The following is a 24,265-nucleotide window of genomic DNA, read 5'->3' as shown; positions in this document are numbered from 1 at the left end:
CCCCTGAAGGACTCCAGCATTAATACTGCGGGCTTCTAATTTCTGCCCATCAACAACTACTCTTATGAGCCTATCTGAGAGAAATGAATTAATGATAGAGAAAACATTTCCAGTTATACCGTATAACCCTTATCCCTGAGTGGCTTCCGGGCCTTGATAAGTGGTGATCACTGTGTAAAAAAAAAAGCTGGAAATCTTGTGTAGTAGGCCTTTATGCCAAACCTTATCAAAGGCCTTTGATATGTCGAGAGCAATTACCCTAGTAATGAAGCCTTTGTCGAGAGATTCACTAATCCTATGAGATATATCCGTTAGCACATCTGCTGTGCAGAGCGGAAACCATATTGCATGTCGCTAAGAAGGTTATTTTTGCTGAGGTGGTTGACTACTTCTCTATTTATTGTGGATTCCAGCAACTTACTCATGACACACAGGAGACTTATTGGTCTTTACTGAGAGGGGGATGACTTATCACCTGAATTCTTAAATACAGGGTATACTGATGAGGTTTTCCAGGGTGTTGGAAAGCACTTCTCCTTAAGGCAACGCTTAAACAGTTTGGAAAGTATGGGGGCAAGTTCTGGTTGTAATTTTTTTAACACTATAATTGGAATACCGTCGGGATCAGTTGCTTTACTGGAGTCAAGGTTCTTGATTAGCTTGGCGACTTCACGCACAGATATTTGTATGTTGCATAGCGTGTTGTCTGTTATAGGAGAGAATATGGGGAGTTGATGACCTTCGTCACGCAGGGTAGAATTTGCCGCAAAGTTTTTGGCAAATAGTTTGGCCTTGTCGGATGCTGTCGAGATGACCTCTGGTCCATTGATAATGGTTGGGATAGAGCGCACGTTTCTGTTCAAGATCAGCTACTTTGGACTTAACGGATTGCGCATATAGTTCTCTTGCATTTTTTTTTACTCTTTTACAGTGGTTGCTGGCGGTTCTGAAAGCAGCTTTAGTTTTAGTGCATCTATTACGTTGGTAGCTATGGAAAAAGTGATTTCTGTGCGCGATAGCAGCAGCACATTCGGGGGAGAACCATGGCTGGCTGTTAGGTTTTTGTTGGAATTTTTTGGATGGTATGAATTGGCCTATGTCTACAAGTAACCATTCGGTCAGATCTGATACTATGGAGGACACATCCTTTTTAAACATGGAATGGAGAGGGAAATCAGATATGAATGTACGGAAGCTATCCCAGTCCGCCATAGAGTATCGGTATACAGTACGGTGGAGAGGTACGTCTGTAGATTTATTATATTTCATTTTTATCTTAACTGATACGACGCCGTGGTTGGAGGATCCCAGAGGAGATAGAACGGAACATGAGCATAGCTCAGGGGAAGTTGAGAGAAAAAGGTCTAGGAGGCTTGCGAACTGACCGGTACTATCGGGCACACGGGTGGGCTCGCGGACAGTCTGAGTGAGGTCATAGGCAATGGCAAAATCATGACAGAACCTCCCCTCCTCATCAGTCTTATTTGAGTGGGTCAGCCATTCCACATTATGGACATTGAAGTTACCGCAAATGTGAATGTTAGCCGAGGGATGAGCAGACAGGATGTGGTCAATTTTTTCTGATATACTCTTAAAGACAGTAACTCCACTGTTGTGGGGGCGATAGAGGGCAAATATAAATGCGGTGGTGTAAGCAAGTGCAACCCGGAAGCATATATAAGGTAGATTAGAGTTTTCTCTGGAGATATCCCTGCCACACGGGAAGCCATCTTTAATGTAGGCACGTATTCCATGCCCGTGGCGATCTTGGGGGTCAGATTTAGATGTTAGGTTAGAGTATCCTTTAATTATGAACTCATCTAGGGAGGTGGTCGGCCCTATTCCAGTTTCGCTTAGAAAGAATATGTCCGGTTTCGTCTCCTGTAATTGGGTTTCAACCTCTGGAAAGTTAGAACGTAGACCCGTGATGTTGGAGAAGGAGATATGGTAGTAGGGGTCTACGTAGGAGGATGGGGTTCTAGGTTTATTCGTGTTTTCTTTTTTGAGATATTTCATGTTGAGGATTTTGGAGGTTGTGGAACAGGTCAGCATACTTGATTAGAGCAGAACAGAGAGGGAAAGTAAGAGAGGAAAGACGGGAATTGTTTTTTCTTAGCACATGATAAGGTAAAGCCGTAACAATTACCCATTAGTATGGTATCGAGAGGCCCCACCAGAGACTACTGCATGGTCCAGAATCCATTCACCAAATGGCAATACAGCAGCCCCAGTACTTTGCACCTGCTGATAAGACAGCCTCCTTAGTGGTTATTCCAAGGTTCGGCTCCCTGACTATCAGGCGGTTAACGTCAGCCCAGATGAAAACGTTTACCTCCAGCACCCTTACTAGTGACATAGCCGCAAGGATAGACATAGAGACAGAAAATTTCCGACATCTCTGACTACTGTTCACGAAGTACTACCGACCTGGAAAGCAGCTTTTTCTTCACCCTTTGTCAGAAACATCACTCATTAGAAATGAGGACTGAGGGACAAAAAAGGAGAAGCGAGAGTTACTGGAGCTGCCGATAACAAATGCACCGTACTCTCCATTAAAAAAAACGGTAAGAGGGACTTATTTATATCTAATTAGTATGTCCTTTGCCCATTCCCAGTTTAGAATAGAATTTGACGATAGTCTCCCCTCTCATATTTATCTGTGGAAGTTTTTTTTTAATTAATAGTTTAGGATAATACCAAACGTATTTAACAAAAAAGTTTAAAACACGAGTAATAAGACATGATGGGTAATGTTAAGGACTTTAAATTTTTAGTAAGACTGCAATAAGAGAACAAAGATAAATAAATAAATTATATATAATATACAAAAATTGGCAAAATTAAGACAGGATACATTTCAATAGTAATGGAAAAAAAGGCTATCTTTAAAAATTTTATCGACAGTTAAGTTTTCATATGTCGTCCACCATTAGCAATGTAAATATATATATGTATATATGTATACATACATACATACATACATATATATATATATATATATATATATATATATATATATATATATATATATATATATATATATATATATATATTGATGAACACTAATCTCCACCTTTCTTGTTTTGGCATTTCGAAGTTAATAGCAAAGGATGTGATAGATATTTGAAGGGCTGTCACTCCTCGTTTGCTATTGTTAAATGAATTTAGTATTGTAAACAAAGTGAAAATTCTATACTTTCAGAAGACAAAACAAATAAACAGAAAATCTCCCCCTGCTGTCCAAATAAAATTCTGGGCGGAAAAGTGTAATACATCATTTGATATTTCATTATATTCATGCAAGCTGCGCATTTAAAGCTGTGGCCATACTAATGCAAATTGCAACAAAGATAATTGCCAGACTAAGCACATCAGTAGCACTTGAAACAGAAAGTAAGTTATTTTTGTTTTTAATTTATTGTAAATGGAGACAAACATTGTACAAATGTTGAAATAAATGAATTTCTAGAGTTAAAATAAATATTGAAAGCCATTTTTAACTTTTATTTTACATGTAAAATAATTCTTAATTTAATCTGTTAAACTGTATTTTTAATATTAATAAAATCTGATATTTCAGGTTCTTGTGGAAAACCAAGAATATTTAAAAGATCAGATAGGTTACATTCCAGCTTAGACCAACAGAAAATTGCCATTAAAATGTCGAAAAGTAGGAGAGGGATTAAGCCATATGTTCAGGATGATGTTTATTTCCATTCCTACTCCTCTATTTCCACCTATGAAGAAGAAGATTATAAACAGTCAGTCTTCCCAAAGGGCCTTGTAACTTAACAAAAGTTTTAAGGTATTCTCTTGAATTAGTAAGGTGTGGTATATCGTCTAATCTTGGAGCCAGCCTTGTCAATGCTATATCTTGGATTTGAGGGCTATAGGCCATTCTTAAACTATCTATATGGATAAATGTAAAATTCATAGAGTAAAAGCTGAAATAAAAAGAAATGCAAAACAAAATGAAAATGGACGGACAGACAAAGGCACACTACTCTACAAGGAAAATAGAAGTAAAATTCTAAAAAAGCCAAAGGACCGGAACGCCACTTGGCAATCACAAAAGGAAACACTAAAAGAGAGTGAAGATTTGACACACAGGGTTCTTCCTGATATTGCTACTGTTCTTGCAGAGCAAGTGGCTGATGTTTTACACAAATTTAAAAGTGTGAGCACTGACTGTGAAGGTGGACTTGTTACACTTTTAGAAAAACATATAAATCTTCACACTATTGCTTGATTCTTACATCAAAATGAACGTCCACTCAGAGCTTTATTTAAGCATGTAGATGACACCACATTCAGTGGTCCACTAGGTAAATTATGTGCTAACGATTGCCATAATCCTTTTCAATTGTTGGGAATCCTCTGGAGTTTTATTTTGGAATGGAAGATATGGATAGCCTTAGTTGTGACCAAGGACTTCTCTGAATATAGTGTTGGTATTTATAGAGGTAAGGTGAACCCCAACTTACTCTCATCCATTAAACCATGGAAGATCGTTAACTTTGGCCACCAGGCTCATGTATCTATGGACTTGTGGGGCATACCTGCTGACTCTTTCGACCAAACTATATAGTTTGATGAATTTTATTGTTAATGTTAATGACATTTGCTGGTTTGACATTAAAAAATTAACAAGTTCCACTACTAACCAATTTATATTTATAAAATGATTGAAAGAATCAGAAAGCAACCAATTGGAATAAAAATAATCAATATGATGCCTTCGAATTACACTTTGAAAATGTTTTATTTTCAATGGTGAAATATGATGACTCCACAGTGAAAGAAAGAAAGTAGAAAAAGAATTTTGACCATTAGTTAATATTTATTCATAAAAAAACTTGATTGAATTATTTGTGCCAATTTATCGAAACATTTTAAAGAATCAAACTAATTTCAAATATATAAAGCCAGTACAGATTTTATTTAAAAATTAAACTCATTTATTTTTCATATTTTTCAGAAGAGGAAAGCCAGCCTGGAAAAAACTGAAAAAAATCCGGTGATCAACTGTAAAACTTTATACTGGAAAGATTCCGTTGAGCCGCCAATAACAGTAGTCATTTCTTACAAATAATTACAAAATTTATTATTAACTGATGAAAAGCTTGACTTGCTGGATTTTTCCTTTCACATTCTCACGCTGTGGAACGAGCAGGACAGTTTATAACAGAGGCTTCTTAATCAGTGTATGACTTTGAAGCAAGCCAACAGCACATACTAGCAAAACTTCTGTGCCGACAATTAAGACCTTTATTTTCTTCAAAAGGCTCATATGGAACAATTTGACTCCATATATAAAAAATTATTAAACAATTTATCGTTTTCCCATTTTTGTTATATCTTTTATGACAGGAAAAAAATGTCAATATATTTCAACTATTACCACTTGAATAGTAGCATTTCAAAGACGACAATGGTAAGGTACGTGGAGATCGTGTGGGGGGTCAACTTCCAAATAGAAGTTTTGTTATAATTTTCTTATTATATTACCATAAATAAAACAGGATTTCCTTGTATAAAAACTGAAATTGTTTGGTTTTCACACCAATATTTAAGCTAAATCTGGCAAAAATTTTAAATTTTTATTTAAAATCTTCCTGCCCAATTCGCGAAACCCCGTTGAAGATTCAGGTCTAATTATTTTGTATCAGTATTTAATATATATATATACACAAAGTTCGCTACATTATACTTTTTGATATTTAAAAAAAAAATACAAAATCAACTTACCCTAATATATATGTGTGTGTGTGTGTGTGTGTGTGTGTGTGTGTGTGTGTGTGTGTGTGTGTGTGTGTGTGTGTGTGTGTGTGTATTGTCCGAACACGGAGCAATTTGAAGCAAAAATCTACATCCGATACCCGGAAAATTGTTGTTCTTGCTTCTTAAGAGGAGGGGATCAACACTTTTGGATAGCGAGGAAATAAAATAAAAATAATTCATTTAACGTGTAATTTTGTCATTTATATACTTGTAAAAGTTATGGTGTATTTTGAGGAAGTTGTCCTCAAATAGAAATACTTGAGTAGTTGAAAAAAGAATAAGCCGAATGGAAATTACTAATGTAGTTTTAATCAGAACCTTTTAAAATGGCGATGATTTTCCATCGTATAATTCGACAACATTCGGTCTGGAAACCATCATGGCAAACCTACTCGACAAAAATCCGAGAATATTTTGTAGTTGCATCAGCGATTTGTGAATCTGGCCTTCATGTTAGAATCACAGTGTAGTATCTGCGACGCAAAAATTAATTTGTCCTTAATCAATGAAGGGGAACCCCTTCTATAATAAGGCAATTTTATATTTTCTTACTTCCAGAGTTCCCTTTTATGAGGAGCTTGTTTTCATCTACATTAAAAATGATCTTTTATTACATTTTGCTTTCGTAGGTGTTTTAGATTTAAAAAAAAACATGAACTTTAAGTTTCTGGATGCCAACGACTAAAACTCCGAAAAAAAAACGTTTAAAAAGTGAAGAATTCTTCGTCCTTTTTGTGATCGTTTGAAATAAAATTCCAATGTTATTTTGGCGTTCATCATAATTAATCAATGTGAAGCGAATTAATTTATTGGCCGATGTTAATCGATGCGTGCGTAAATGGGAGATCCTTTCATGTCGACGTCAACGTGCGAGTTTTCGGCTAATCAACTTGACTGCTTTTGGCATCGACTCAAACTTGACATTCCCATCGTAGATATCACGTCCCTGGATGTGATCAGGAAATTACAAATGGGAACGTTAATGATCACTCTTAGACATAAACCATCCTTCCGGTGGACGATTCATCCTTTAAGCACTGTCGGATTTCTTGCGACGAGATCTTTTTATTCCAAGCGGCATAAACCAAACGAAATGAATATGTACGCTCTCCAAGTGATTAACATCTCCAATAGGCGACACCAAAAAGACATCGCCTTCTTGCCTTTGTCGAATTTATTCACGAGAAGCAAATCTATTTGTCGGCTACTGAATCTATAATAAGTGATAATATCTCCCGCCATGCACACCATTAGTCGTCAGTCAAAAATCGTGCCCGCCATCTTCAAATCAAATTACCAGTTAGTAAAACACATACGCTGGTTTTATAAGAGTATTGCATTCTCTGTGTTTTGTATTTTGCAAGTTTAAAAATATATATACGTTGCCGACTTGAGTACGTTTGTTATCTATTTTGATTAGCAAGCAATTTTTTTCACGCCGTGATTAGTTTTTTTTTTTTTACAAAGATACGCTGTAAGATTGGCAACCAGGATTGTTTTTGTTTTTCTTTGTTTTGTTTTTTTACACAGTGATCAAGACCCGGAAGCCACTCAGGGATAGGGGTTATTGCAAGTACATTACGTTAGTGTGGAGATTTGATGAAGTGTTTACATAAGGGGGCGGTTCATTAGGAATTTGTTAACATTGGACTTGAAGACATCCAAGTTGTAGTCCGGTGGGAAGATGGCAGACGGAACAGAGTTCCACAGGCGTGCAGTTCTAAGAAAGAAGCTTTGTTCATGGAATCCGCGTTTTGATTTAGGCACAGATATAGAGTGGGGGAAATTTTTCACAGTGGATTCAGCTAGACGGGTGTTTTTCGTGAAATATTGGCAAGGGGGACCAGAGATTGGAGTTCAGACGAGCACCTGCCATGGAAATAACGATAAAACAAGGATAGGCTCGCAACGTCTCTTCTGTGGGAGAGAGGTTGCAGGGTAGAGAAAAGAGCATCCCCCACTAAGCCACGAAGTCTATTTTGTACTCTGCACAGGTAGGATAGGCTGTTTTGTAGCAGCTCCTGCCCAGATATGGCAACAGTATTCCATCCTTGGACGTACTTGGCTTTTATATAGATAGAGAATTGCATCAGTAGTGAGAAATCTTCTGGAGCGGTAGAAGGATCCCACCATCTTTCCAGCGACCTTGGCAACAGACTTGATGTACGTGTTCCATTTCAGATCAGGAGTAAAGGTCAAACCCAGAAGCTTGTCAAAACACGGGGCCTCACCCAGACGAAAGCCATCCATCACAATTGATGCCAGATGGGGATCAGAACGTTGATGATGTAAGGATAGGAGTTTGGTTTTGGATGCATTAAAGGTAACCAGCCACATCTTCCCCCACTGAACCACGCGCTCAAGATCAGAGGAGAGAGAATCAGAGAGAACTTTGTCATTTACAGCCATTCGTGTCATCAGCATAGATGTCACCGAATGATTTAAGTATGTGTTTAGGGAGGTCATTGGTGTAGATCAGGAAGAGAGTTGGGCCCAGGATTGACCCCTGAGGGACTCCAGCATTTATATTGCAGGCCTCCGATTTTTGTCCATCTACCGCTACTCTTATGAGCCTATCGGAGATAAATGATTTAATGATTGAGAAAACATTTCCAGTTATACAGTAGCTGGAAATCTTGTGAAGTAGACCCTTATGCCATACCTTGTCGAAGGCCTTTGATATGTCAAGAGCAATTGCCCTAGAAAGGAAGCCTTTGTCAAGAGATTCGCTAATCCTGTGGGATATAACCTTCAGCACATCTGCGGTAGATCTTGCAGAGCGAAAACCATATTGTGTGTCACTAAGAAGGTTATTCCTGCTGAGGTTGTTGACTATTTCTCTATTTAATATGGATTCCAGCAACTTACTCATAACACACAGGAGACTTATTGGTCTGTACTGAGAAGGAGATGACTTATCACCTGAATTCTTAAATACAGGGCAAACTGATGAGGTCTTCCAGGGAGTCGGAAAGCACTTCTGCTTAAGGCCAAATTTAAATAGTTTCGTAAGTATGGGAGCAAGTTTTGGTTGAAGCTTTTTTAACACTATAATTGGGATGCCATCAGGGCCAGTTGCTTTACTGGAATCTAGGTTCTTGATATTCTTCGGATATTTGTATGTTACCTAGCGTGTTCTGTGTTATAGGAGGAAATATGGGGAGTTGATGGCCTTCGTCGCATAGGGTAGAATTAGCTGCAAAGTTCTTTGCAAATAGTTTGACCTGGTCTGACGCTGACGAGATGACCTCTGGTCCATTGATAATGGTTGGGATAGAACGCACACTTCTGTGTGATTGTGTGATAATGGTTGGGATAGAACGCACACTTCTGTGTGATTGTGTTAGGATTCTCTACAAAGAGCGGCTTCAAGGATTAAATCTATTCTAACTTAAACAGCAGGGAATGCGAGGAGAACTGATTCTGGCATACATCATAATCAACAAGAATGCATATCTAATTTTAGAAGAGTTTTCACTTCAGCGCTAAGTCATAATAATAATAGTAGATTATCGCCGTAGTTTTCAGATCAACAGAAGGAAAAGGCGGCATTCTTTTTCGCGTTTCGACTCCATGGAAGAACCTGTAAGAGAAGGTTGTGGTACCATATCTAGATTAAAAACCGCCTTGGACAAACTTTTAGATGAATAGCACCAAAAGACGTCGCCTTCTTGATGCAAGAAGCCATGGCGCAGTGGATAATGTACTTGGTAAAATTAAGTTGTAAGTTACTCTTTTGGAGTTGAAGGTTTAATCTTTATTAAAAATTAAACAACGAATTACTTAAGACCTTTTGACTTATTTTAATAAATGTTAATAAATTTTAATAAACATGGCTGTCAGAATGAGGACATGTTACCTACGTGAATTAAATAAAAGATTACGTTCAAAAACCAATTCAGATTCCCGAGTTCGACAGAAAGATTCTCAAATTCGATAAAATACACCTGAAAGAAAGTCGAAGATTATATCGACTGAAACGTTGTGAAAATAAAACTCAAGATGAGAACAGTAATACGAAAAATCCAAATGATGCGAATTATTAATGGTCATCTCAAATATTGATGAACAGTGAATAAAACTTGAGAATAATTAGCAACCGAAACGAACTTTCAAAAGTAAACAATCCTGTGCTTATACGTAAGTTGTTACTTTATGTTGTTTTGTGTGCTTTTAATATACATTCTTGTAAATTGAATATATTTTTCATAACTTATATTCTGCTCTCGTGTTTTTAGAACTGAAGTTGTTTTTATCGTCAGTTATTCGCACTGATAGTTAAGACTATTCCGCCACATATCATTTTTAACATATAAAGTAATCTTGTCGGACTGTCAGGCCCCAACAGCATTTAAGCTGACATATTAAACGTTGCTTTTGACTAAAAAATTTCCATTTGTTCTTGCTTGAAACATGATAATATTCGAACTGTATATGCATGTGGATAGACTGTGTCTGTCTCTTAACATGACTATTCTTACTATTTTTTGCCAAATAAATTTGATTTGAGTGGAGACGCCGTCACATCTGTTTAGGGTACTCTTTTTTGCCTTCACAAAATCGTACAAAATCAGCTTTACAATTTAGTGAGGGATGACATCTATTCTGATCTCTACGGTCCGTTTTCTCACAGAAAATAAATCGCTAGTCTTTCTCTGCTTTATAAATATTTTCATTGAAACCACTAAACTCATCTTCCTTTGGTGGTTTCTCTTTGTAAAATATTTATAGCAAGATATTCTCTTTATATGAACAGTGAAAAAAACATCGCTTCCCATGAATAGAGTTTTGTTCAAAGAAATTCTCAGCTGTGGAACGCATTAACATGGAACTGCCATTCTGAAGACTCTATTGTATATATGTTGTGTCGTGGAACAACAGTGAAAATAAGAACAATCAAGTCGAGGTTCGCTTAAGGAACAAGTGTATTAACAATAATGTACAAAGATAGAAAAGCGTGTATATCTGCTGGGCACTAGGTTAGCAGTTGAAGTGCAGTCGCATCTCTCTCACCGGTGTTGGAATTAGTAGCGCTATTTATAGTGCTAATCGGTGTAAATTCCCCTGTTCAAGGAAGGCCGGTATAACATTATACATTTAACAAATTCGGAGCCACTTGAATTTTCATGAAGGACTTTCACACCCCATTTTCCCCTTTGCATGAAACTAAACGAAACTAAATATAGCCAACATTACCGAATAATATTTCGAGGATAAGAACGGGTACTTCTATTACGGAAGACATACCAATTATGGAAAATTGACGAATTTAGCGAGGGACAAGGGAAGAGTTTTTCGGGGGTTTTAAATCTCGTTCACCCTTCACAAGGTATATCGCCCCTTAAACGTAAGGGTCTACTATTTTAGGAAAGATTATCAAGATTTTGTTTTATGTTAAACTTCTGCAAGTCAGTACAGTCAGAGAAGCAGGCAGCAGATAGAGAATTCCAAAGTCTAGAAATTCGATGGAAGAAACTATCAGAGTAGAAAGCTTTCTTGCATTTAGGGGCCTCAAGAGTGAAGGGGTGAGATTTTGTTGCTAAACGGGTTTGTCGTGGATATATACGTCGAGGGGGCACAATACCTCCAGAAAAATAACACGTATAAACCTAGAACCCCATCCTCCAACGTAGACCTCTACTATCCTGTTTCCTTCTCCAACATCAGGGGTCTACGTTCCAACCTTCCAGAGGTTGAAACCCAATTACAGGAGACAAAACCAGACATATTCTTACTAAGTGAAACTGGCATTAGGCCGACCGCTTCCCTTGACGAATTTATAATTAAAGGTACTCTAACTTAACTTCTGTCATTATTTTGCCATTGCCTATGACCTCACCCAGATTGTCCACGAACCCACCCGAGTGCCCGATACTTCCGATCAGTATGCTAGCCTTCTAGACCTTTTTCTCACAACTTCCACTGAGCTATGCTCAAGTTCCGTTCTGTCTCCTCTGGGATCTTTCGACCACGCGGTTATATTAGTTAAGATAAAAACGAAAGGCAATAAGTCTGGAGATACATATCCACCGTACTGTATATCGATACTCTACCGCTGACTGAGATAGCTTCTTCTTTTTTTTACACAGTGATCACCACTTATCAAGGCCCGGAAGCAACTCAGGGATAAGGGTTATTGCAAGTACATTACGTTAGTGTGGAGATTTGATGAAGTGTTTACTTAAGAGGGCGGTTCATTAGGAATTTGTTAACATTGGACTTGAAGACATCCAAGTTGTAGTCACTTATATCCGATCTACCACTACATTCTATGTTTAAAAAGATGCGTCCTCCATAATACCAGACCTGACCGAATGGTTAATTGTAGGCATAGACCGATTCATACCATGCAAAAAATTCCAACAAAAACCTAACAGCCAGTCATGGTTCTCCCCAGAATGTGCTGCTGCCATCGCACACAGAAATCACTTTTTCCATAGCTACCAACGTAATAGATGCACTAAGACTAAAGCTGCCTTCAGGGCTGCCAGCAACCACTGCAAAAGAGTAATAAAAAATGCAAAAGAGCTATATGCTCAGTCCGTTAAATCAAAAGTAGCTGAGCAGCGGCTTGGTTCCCACCAGTTTTGGCAAATAGCAAACAGGATCCTGAACAGAAGCGTGCGTTCCATCCCAACTATTATCAATGGACCTGAGGTCATCTCGTCAGTATCAGACAAGGCCAAACTATTTGCCAAGAACTTTGCAGCTAATTCTACCCTATGCGACGAAGGCCATCAACTCTCCGTATTTCCTCCTATAACGGACAACACGCTCTGCAGCATACAAATATCTGTGCGTGATGTCGCCAAGCTAATCAAGAACCTTGATTCCAGTAAACAACTGGCCCTGGCGGCATTTCAATTATTGCACTGAAAAAGCTTCAACTAGAACTTGCCCCCATACTAACAAAACTCTTTAAGCGTTGCCTTAAAAAGAAGTGCTTCCCAACACTCTGGAAAACCTCATCAGTATGCCCTGTATTTAAGAACTCAGGTGATAAGTCATCTCTCTCTCAGTACAGACCAATAAGTCTCCTGTGTTTCATGAGTAAACTGCTGGAATCCATATTAAATAGAGAAGTAGTCAACCACTTCAGCAGAAATAACCTTCTAAGTGGCATGCAATATGGTTTATGTTCTGCCAGATCTACAGCAGATGTGCTAACGGTTATACCTCATAGGATTAGCGAATCTCTCGACAAAGGCTTCCTCTCTAGGGCAATTGCTCTTGACATATCAAAGGCCTTCGATAATGTATGGCATCAGGGCCTACTTCACAAGATTTCCAGCTACGGTATAACTGGAAATTTTTCTCAATCATTAAATCATTTCTCTCCGATAGGCTCATTAGAGTAGTAGTTGATGGGCAGAAATCAGAGGCCATCAATATTAATGCTGGAGTCCCTCAGGGGTCCAGCTTAGGCCCAACTCTCTTCCTGATCTACATCAATGATCTCCCAAAACACATACTCAAATCATTCGTTGACATCTATGCTGATGACACGACTATCTATGGCAACACATCAAAGGCCGTAAATGACAAAGTTCTCTCAGATTCTCTCTCCTCTGATCTTGAGCGCGTGGTACAGTGGGGGAGGAGGTGGCTGGTTACTTTTAATGCATCTAAAACCAAGCTTCTATCTTTACATTATCAACGCTTGGATCCCCATATGGCATCAATTGATATGGGTGGCTCTCGTCTTGGGGAAGCTCCATGTTTTGATAAGCTTCTGGGCTTGACCTTTACCCCTGACCTGAAATGGAATACGTACATCAAATCTGTTGCCAAGGTCGCTGGGAAAATGGTAGGATCCTCACCCCTGATGCAATTCTCTATCTGTATAAATCCAAGTACGTCCAAGGATGGAGTACTGCTGCCACATCTGGGCAGGAACTGCTAAAAAACAGCCTATCCTGCCTTAACCGAGTACAAAATAGGCTTCGTGGCCTAGTGGTTGATGCCCTTTTCTCTTCCCTGCAACCTCTCTCGCACAGGAGAGTCGTTCGAGCCTGTCTTTGTTTTATCGTTACTACCATGGAAGGTGCTCGTCTAAACTCCAATCTCTGGTATCGTCTCGCCAATCTTTCACGATAAACACCCGCCTAGCTGAAACCACTGTCAACAATTTTCCCCACTCCTTATCTGTGCCAAAATCAAAACGTAGATTCCATGAACAAAACTTCTTTATTAGAGGTGAACGCCTGTGGAACTCTGTTCCGGTTGGTTGTTTCCCACCTGACTACAACCTTGATGTCTTCAAGTCGAATGTGAACAAATTCCTGATAAACTACCCCCTTAAGTAAGACACTTTATCAGACCTCCAAAACTAACTTACTGTACACACAATAAACCTTATCTCCGAGTGGCTTCCGGGCCTTGATAAGTGGTGACTACCTTGTAAAAAAAAAAGGAAAGTGCAATGAGTTCGTCAGAGCACATTCCATGAAAATACTTGTAAAACAGAAACATGGATGTAACATTGCAGCAATGGGATATATATTGTTGATATTAGTTGATAAAGCAGGACCTATTAGATTGAAACCTCTCTTTTGGACCCTATTCAAGAGGGAAAGACTGGTGGTAGATGGACCAGCCCACATATAACAACAATACTCCATCCATGGGAGAATGGTAGCTTTGTAGAGGTGCAGAATACGTGCAGGTGTGAGTAGTCTTCTAGCACGATAGAGGGAACCCACCTGTAGCAACCTTCTCCATATCCTCAATGTATTTGTTCCAGTTCATATTGCCCGTGAATGTTAAGCCGAGGAATTTAATGGAAGAATTCTTAGGTAGGGTGTTATTTGTCATAAAGATCGGTGGTTGAAGAGGCTTGTTGCAATGGTTAGAGAAGAACAGCTTAGTCTTACTAGCATTAAATGTCACCATTCATTTACGGCTCCATTCTACTACGGTCTGGGGGTCATTTCCTATAGATTCTACTATTGTCTTACATAATTGTGTACATCCGTTCTCCCCTCGTGCATGTTATAGAGAGAATATACTATATTGGACATAATATTATCAGGGAGGTCATTAATTAATATCAGGAATAATAGCGGTCCAAGCAACGATCCCTGAATCACTCTCCGTTGTGCTGTTTGGATGTACATCCATCAATGGATGGTCTTATTGTCTAAAAAGGATCTAATTATATTTAGTATGCGTCCAGATATACTATACGATTTAATTTTATTAACAGCCCTTCTTGACTTGGTCAAAAGCCTTGGAGATATCAAGGACTACAGCCCTAGCTTCGTCTACCTTATCTAGTGCATTGTATCTGCGTTCAGAGATAACTGCTAAAATATTTGCAGTCAAATCTATCTAAATCCATACTGTTTGTCAGAGAGATTTGTTTGGTGGACTAGTGCTTGATTAATTAAGGTCTCAAAGATTTTAGCGAAGAGAGGGAGCAGACTGATAGGGCGATAATTAAGAGGGTCGGTCTTTTCATTAGAATTCTTGTACACTGGTATCACAGTGGCTATCTCTCAGCTATTAGGGAAGCAAGATTCAGTAAGGCACTTATTGTGGAGCAGGGAAAGTATGAGTGCTAGCTCAGTTGAGCATCTTAATTAGTATAGCATGGGAGATGTCTAAGTTTTTATGATATCGCTGACATGAGAAGGGGTGACTTTCACATCATCAAATGTAGTTTCAGCCTGCATAGGGAAATTTGGAAGGGAGTGCTTTGTTGGCTCTAAGATGGAGTAATATCTATGAAACAGCTCTAAAAAAATAGTGGATATAAAAATATTGATATCAAATATAACCAACAAAACACTAATAACTATAATAAAATTAAAACTAGAAGAAAATGAAATATAATCTGGTATACGGCGCCATACAATCAAATGTTAAAAACAAAACTTGGCAAGAAATTATTAGATCTTATCGAAAAGCACTTCCCCGCAACCAATCACTTACACAAAATGTTCAATAAAAATAATCTTAAGTTATCCTACGGCTGCTGCGAAAATTTAGAGATGATAGTTAAAGCACATAATAGCAAAATATTAAATAAAAGCAATGAAAAAATCAACAAAATAAACAATAAAAAGTGGGCACCATAACAAAAATAAAACTAACACAAAGGACAAATATGTAACTAGTAGAAATAATAATAATAATAATAATAATAATAATAATAATAATAATAATAATAATAATAATAATAATAATAATAACAACAACAACAAACCAACTCCGGACAACGACAACCATACTAGAAATAAAAATAAAAATACTAATAACGAACAAGATAAATGCAACTGTAGATACCGCACATTTTGCCCACTTCATAATAAATGTCTAGCCAAAAGCATAGTTTACCAGGCCACAATATTTGCGAAAGAAAACCCGAATAACAAGAAATATTGCCTAGGTATTACTTCCTTAGATTTCAAAACTTGATATTATGACCACAAAAGTACATTCAATAATAAAAAGCACCGAATGAAAACAACTCCAGCAAAGAAATACTGGGAACTGAAGGAAAGCGGATGTTCGCCGGTAGTCGAATGGAAAATAGTAAGACAAGCAACACACGTAGAGACCTAGACGATCCATGTAGATTATCCCTTCATGAAAAATTTGCTATCCTATACTATAAAGACCCCCCAACATCTATTAAACTGTAGGAGAGAAATAGCGAACAACTGTGTTCACAGAATAGAATTTACTCTAGGATAGAGATACAAAATAATTTTAAAACTAACAATAACAATAGAAAATAAAAAGTAAATTAACATATACATAAATTATCACATATATATAACTATATAACTAAGGATACAGTCACATAAAACAGCAGAGCTACAGGTTACAAGCGAAAGAAAGATAGATACTCCCGGTAAACTTTTTAGGAAAAGCACCCAGAAACACGTCTTCTCTTCTTGAACATTGTCAGGCAAAAGAGACAAAAATTCCTGTCGGAAATCACACGTCTTCATCGTTTTTCGCTGGGGTGATTTCTTACCTTTAAGATGTCACGGAAACCCTTCCACAAAAATTTAGGACTCCCTTATGTAGCAACTATGTAAACTAGCGGAACTCGTGGAAATCCCACAGCGGCATCTTTCATACGTAATATATTGCTGCTGGGTATTTTGTGGACGTTCAGCGTAAATGGAGATCCGGTGATATGATTGTAGCCTTTTTTAACTATAAAAGTATTTATCTAAATAATCTGATTAATGTAGTGTCAGAATATATCTGGTTATTACGGTTTATCTCCAATACTCTTATAGGAGTCTGTGAAACATTTCTATTGTATGGAAGCCCGGCGCGAACGGAACCCCCACGATATCATTATACCATCTTTATACAGAAGAGATACTACCCTTGGATTCTTTCCAGAAGACCAAGAAGGTATATTTGGGTTTCACATGCTGCCCAAAGGCGACATTAATTTTTTTTTTTTTTTTTTTTTTTTTACATTGCGGTTTCAGTGATCAGGAGATCCTATTTATTAAAAAGGAGGATAGAAAGTAACCTCCTATTCTGATCTTTAATAAATAGGATCTCCCGATCGAATAATTGATAATCTGGAAACCGTGACACCGTACGTGCATACGTTAGAAGTATAAGTGAGCATGCTACTTCAAATTCAAGTATGACAGACCGACTATCGTTGGAACAACATAAATAACTATTACATAACGCCTTACCTGATCATCCCAGGCAAAAAGAAGCTAAAGTTCTAATTTTACATGCTTTCAAGTTTGGATATTGCGGTCCACTAACAAATTTTGACGTGGCGCTGTGTGAAATTTAAAAGATGACGTGTTTCCTTTGTACGTGTCCTTCTTTCCCTGCCGCGCTGAATTCATTTCCCAAGTGCGGAAAAGTATATAATATATTCACTTATGATTTCTTCGTCAAGGTCAGGACAACTTTGGAACTGAAGATTCGTAATTTATGAAGTCAACATCAATCATATTTGACTCGGTTGGACGTCACGTCATCCTGCAATGAATATATCGATACGAACAAAACGGGGAAAGGAGGAGGTCAGGTAAATGGAAGGTGGAGGTGGTGCAACGAAATAATTCCAATAAATTGATTTAAATGTACAAACACTCGCAATGTTTGACGTTGATACACATAATTGTTAAATTTCTTATTTTTGTAAATGAGCTCACAGATCGCTAAAAGTCGTTGGTTGGTAAGGATTAGAGTTAGGACTACGTCAATAAGTTTGTCCGGTAGTCTATCATGATACAATTTTAAATATTATTTTCATCGCTAATCGCGAAAGATGTAAGAGTCGCGTTTTACTGTAGATACTGTCAGTTGCCTGATGGGCTTAAGCTTGTAAATAACATTTCTTTTGGTGTCATGCTTAAGTTTTAAATAACATTTTCTTAAGTTTCTCATGCTTAAGTAATATTTTCTGAGGTCTCTTATTATTCGAGATAGTATTTTTTTTTTTGAAAGTCTGAAATAGTATTTTCTTTAATCTATCATGTTTAAGCTTTGAATGGACATTTTCCTTAGTCTCTCACGATAAAGTTAGAAATAATATTTCCTTTAATTTCTCATGCTTAAGTTTAAAATAGTAATTTTGTCTTAACACGCTTAAGTTTGAAAGAGTATTTTAGTCTCCTATGCTTCAATCGCAAATAGTATTTTCTTAGCTATGTTGCGCTTAACTTGCAAAAGCATTTTCTTGATTGTCTTATGCTTAAGTTTTCGGTATTCTATCAGGCTTAAGTGTGAAATAGAATTTTTGGTCGATTATGCTAGAAATAGTTTTTTTTTGTCACGTTAAAGTTTGAAATAGCATTTACTTTGGTCACGCTTATGTTAGAAATAGTATTTTTCTTTGGTCTGTCACGTTTAAGTTAGAAATAGTATTTTCTTTCGTCTGTCAGGCTTAAGTTTGAATAACATTTTCTTTGGTCTTTCACACTTAAGTTTGAAATCGTATTTTCTTTGGCTGTCACACTTAAGTTTGAAATCGCATAATGTTGCTTAAATCTAAACGAGATACTACTTTATTAAAACAAAAAAAAACACAGATAGCATTTCCCTTAGCTATTGAAGCAATCTGAAGATAAAGTATCTCGTACAATTATAGGTGTCATCAAAATTGCAGAAAAATACTGGAAATCTGGAATTTGTAAAAAAATACTTAAATCGTCAGAACATGAAATCTTATCCTGAACGGCATAAGGTATAAATCTTACATCAGAAAAAGTAAACGAAAAATGCTTAACCAAAGCTTTAAGACAACTCTTAAACATATGATCATAGGAAATTTATTCTTTTTCTCCTCTCCTCACTTTGAAAATAAATGAAAATTACCTGGAGATTAATCAAAGGCGTCATCTGCGCTGAAGTTGATCTTAACAAAATTATAAAACTATATAGAGACAATAAAGGCGAGAGCTGAATAGAGATCTTGCACCAGAATTAAATTGACCAGAATATGATGAATAAATGCATAAAAATGGCGCAAATTAAAACAAGCAAGGTATCGTACGAGACCAGTTTAAAGCGAGGATCATAGAATCCTGGGAATTGCATAATTTGTGATGTCATAGGTGTGAATATAAGGCATTAACACCATCTCTTTCTATCTTTCTATCTTTCTATCTTTCTATTCATCTTTTGAGGCAATTGGAAATGAACTGCTTACGATGAGTTCCTATTTATTTGTATTTCCAGGAGGGCAGAGTTAGGCAAAAGGTCGGGGATCCTGCTCCCGGAAAATGGGACTGTGAATTGGCACGAAAATAAAACTTTATCGTTCAAAAAACGAAATGTAATATGAGAACAACTAGTTAAAAAACGAGAGAAATGGAATGAAATAAATAATGAGAAATTATGATAGAGTGATGTGAAGAAAGAAACGAATATTGGAAGGAGAGAGAGAGAGAGAGTGTGTGTGTGTGTGTGTGTGTGTGTGTGTGTGTGTGTGTGTGTGTGTGTGTGTGACAGAGAGAATTAGAAAAATTAGAAACAGAGAGTTAGAGATCGTAAGAGAAAGTTAGAGAGAGGTAGAGAGAGTAAGAAAGTTAGAAATGGAGAAGTAAAGAGAGTTGAGATAAAGTAAAGGGGCACATAGTCGTAGTCGGAAATGTTTTTCAATTATAATTGAATCTTTGTGTGCACCAATCCCTTGTCTTTAGAATATCAATGTATGTTAAATATACCAACAGAACACATACAAAAAAATAATAGTTTAGTTACATTCCAAGATTTCAATATTTATTTTTCATGCAAAAATGCTAGAGGACATGTTTGATCTTGAAATGTAACTATACTGTTATTCTTATATATATATATATATATATATATATATATATATATATGTGTGTGTGTGTGTGCGTATTTGTGTTTCCAGAATGTGATAGATTATAACGTCGTAGCTCACAAGAGCCATGACAGCCAACAAACCAGAAGTCCAAGACTCAAGTTTCGTCCTCATTTGAGCTCATTAGTTAGACATATCCGAACTCGGGATTCGAAACTCGAGCCTCTTGCATGCAGGGCGAACGCTCTGCCACGTGAGCAAACCCGCCACACATACAAGAACTTCTATGAACTAACACAGATCGAGCAAACTGCGGCGAAATCCGACTATGGAATGAACCTACTTCGTCTCGAACATAGAATGTGGTCATCCAACCAAGCTATAACCCAAGCCGATGTCTCACAAGTAGGAATTTTATACTCGCTAGGACAATGTCATCTGACAAGCTCACCTAGAAAGCAATTAGTAATAGGATTTTCAGAATGTGAAAGATTATATAATTATTTCCACACCCAAACAACCATTAGATAGTCGGATTTCGCCGCGATTTGTTTGATCTGTATTATTTAATAGACTTCCTTGTGGATGTGGTGGATTTGCTCAGGTGGCAATGCGTTCGACTTGCATGCAAGAGGCTCAGTTTTCGAATCCCGAATTCGGATATGTCTAACTCATCAGTTATCTCAAATGAGGGCGAAACTCGAGTCTTGGACTTCCGGTTCGTTGACTGCCATGGCTCTTGTGGGCTGCGACATTGTTGTGATGTGGAATTTATTATATATAATCTCTCACATTCTGAAAATCCTATCATTAATTACTTGTTAGGCTAGCATTGTTGGATGGCATCGTCCTTTCGATTGAAACTCCTACTTGTGAGACATCGGCTATGGGTTATTAGCTGGTTGGATGACCGCGTCCCTTGTCGAGACGAAGTAGGTTCATTCCATAGTCGGATCTCGGTGCGGTTTGCTTGATCTGCGTTTGCTCAGTTGGTAGTGTGCTTGCCTCGCATGCAAGAGGCTCGGATTTCGAATCCTGAGTTCGGATGTGTCTAACTGATGAGCCCAAATGAGGGCGAAATTAGAGTCTTGGACTTCCGCTTCGTTGACTCTCATGTCTCTTATTGTTTGGCTGTGGAATTTATTATACATAATCTCTCACATTCTGAAAATTATATATATATATATATATATATATATATATAGAGAGAGAGAGAGAGAGAGAGAGAGAGAGAGAGAGAGAGAGAATTTTCAGAAAAGCTTTCTCTTCTGTTTCTTTTCTGTATTGGACTTAGGAACTATGATATTTGGCCACGAATGCATGCCGAAGAGAGCATAAGATTAACGCAATTTAGCACCGAAAGTTTTCATGTAATTATCCCCCTTGAAAATGAAACGCAATATATGCTTTAAAGCTCTGTATTTTATTAAAATATGTTTAACTGATTGTATTAATAATTATAATAAAGGTGCTATAACTTAAATTATTGCGTATATTAAATCATATTTGTTAATACCGATTATAATTTTATATCGCTACCGTCAGATAGATACGCAAAGTTTAAAAATTCCGCGATTTGGAGCTATGAATGTTTAATTTTGCGTATGCGCAAAAGAAACAGCAGGAGTAATTTTTTAGTCGAATTACCCTGCCAAGGTCAACTGTTTTGTTTGCAATTTTAACCCCTTAGCGGCAATTTTTGCTGGTTAAAATCAAGTCGAAAGCTATAGGTCCACATACATTATATATCGAATTTAAACACTATAGACAAAACATTCAGAGAAGAGTTTGATAAAGACTTTTCACACACATACCAACAAAGTCATCTCTATATATCTGTATGCTAGAAAATTTTCATTTTAAATTCTACGCAATTATGCAGAATGTGGAAACTATACATAAATAGAATTCAGCGTAATACTGAATATATTGAAATGAAATCAATCATCTAACAACAAACCATAAAATGAATAAGTAAATTATTGACGCTCGTTTTTTAAAGGAATATGCAAGCCAGTTAACCTTCTTGTAGTCACTCGCACATCTATGACTGAGTATATTAAGAAGTTCATTTTTATAACTTTTAAATAAAAAAGTAAGCTTTTAATATAAATGGCATAGTGAGGGAAAGTCCTACTTATATGTGTGTGTGTGTGTGTGTGTGTGTGTGTGTGTGTGTGTGTGTGTGTGTGGAAAAGAAATGTGGAAATAAGTATATATTCTCTCACATTCTGAAATTTCTATTGCTTATTGCTCGTTAGGTAAGCTTGTCATGATGACATCTTTAGCGAGTATAAAATTCCTATTAGTGAGATATCGACTTGGTTTATAGATGGTGTCAATGATCACATCCTTTATTCGAGACGAAAGTAGGTTCATTCCACTGTCGAATTTCGTGGCGGTTTGTTTGATCTGGGATAGTTAATAAGACTTTTTTGTGTGCGACACGTTTGCTCTGTTGGTAGAGTGCTTGCCTCGCATGCAAGAGGCTTGGGTTTCGAATCCTGAATTCGGATGAGTCTAATTGATTAGCCCAAATGAGGGCGAAACTCGGGTCTTAGACTTTCGGCTTGTTGGCTTTCATGGCACTTTTGAGCTGCGACGTAGTCTGGCTGTGAAAATAAATATATATTAGTGATGGGACAATTCCAATGTTTTTACTGATTCCGGTACAATTACTAATTCCATATTAACTTTCTGATTTCGATACAATTACCGATTCCGGTTCCGATACTTTATAAAATTTTCTAAATATTCAACTATAAAATCGTTATGTTTCCAGATTACCGTAAAAACACATCTTAAATATGCAGATATTTTCTAAAACGTAGAAACGCACTTGCGGGAAAGGTTGGCCCATAGATTTTAGTTTTACTGAAGTTTAAATCAATAAATATTTAATATTTCAGTACTACTACACGCAGTGGAAGATTTTGTTTAAAAGAAAATCAAATAAAAGAACAGTTAAAGTAATCGTTTTGGGCATCGGAAAATAGGCACACATTTTTCCGATTCCGATACTTTGTGTGTAGTTGTATCTGTTGTGTGGATGTGTTTGTGTAGGGTGTATGTTTCGTTTCTTACCTTTGTTATGTGATCTCTGTGTTTGTGGATATCGTGTAAGAGTGTTCTGCTCCTGGTTGTCCTTGTAGTTGTTTGTCGATTGTTTACTTCTTTCTAGATAGCAAAGGGGACAAAGATGATTCTTTAGTAAAAAAAAAAAAATCAACACATTTCCCTAACAAACAGAACAACACAAAAGAACTGAACACCTACTTCGAAAATCTCTGGAACCTTAACCTCCAAAAAAAAAAAAGACAAAACCACAAGCAACGTCACATATAAGCAAAACCAAGCACTCGAAAAGATCCGTAATAATAATGACATAATTATAAAAGAGGCAGACAAAGGCAGTGCCGTAGTAATCATGGACAGAACGTATTATGAAACAAAAATTACAGAATTGCTAGATGACAAACACTACTATAAATCCATTAGTACCAACATAGATAATACCATCATTCAAAAATCACAAAACTGTGTACAACACACAACAAAATATTAAAAAAGAAAAAAAAGGACTTCCTCACAAATTTCATTACAAAGACCAACAACTTCTATGGACTGCCCAAAATACACAAATCTGACGTAATAAAACTTGCCATCGATACACAGAACTCAGAAAATATTAGCGCTCCAAACCCTTACATTTAGAACCATTGTAGCAGAACCAGCCTGTCCGACAAGCAGACTTAGCAACTTAATAGACATCTTATTACAACCTTTCACAGATCAAGTTAAGAGCTACATAAGAGACGACATCCACTTTCTTACTACCTTACCACATACAGTAGAAAACGGGACACTATTAGTTACATTTTACGTTAGCCGTTTATATAGTAATATACCCCATGAATTAGGAAAAGACGCAATAACATTTTGGATCAACAGACACTCACAAACACTACATCCTAGATTCACAAAGCAATTCATTATCGATAGTATAGACATAATCCTAAATAATAATTCTTTCGAATTCAACAATGGCAACTACATCCAAACACTAGGTACAGCAATGGGAACGAAAATGGCATCGACTTACGCAACCCTTACATTAGCCTACCTAGAAGAAACCTTATATTAAAAGATAGAACAAAAATTTGGCCACAGCACTAAAAAACTGTTTCTAGAATCCTGGAAAAGATACCTTGATGACTG

The sequence above is a fragment of the Euprymna scolopes genome, chromosome 14 (assembly GCF_053919585.1).
Source record: "Euprymna scolopes isolate OS-2025 chromosome 14, ASM5391958v1, whole genome shotgun sequence".
NCBI classification, from domain to species: Eukaryota; Metazoa; Mollusca; class Cephalopoda; order Sepiida; family Sepiolidae; genus Euprymna; species Euprymna scolopes.
This window is presented reverse-complemented; position numbering follows the sequence as displayed.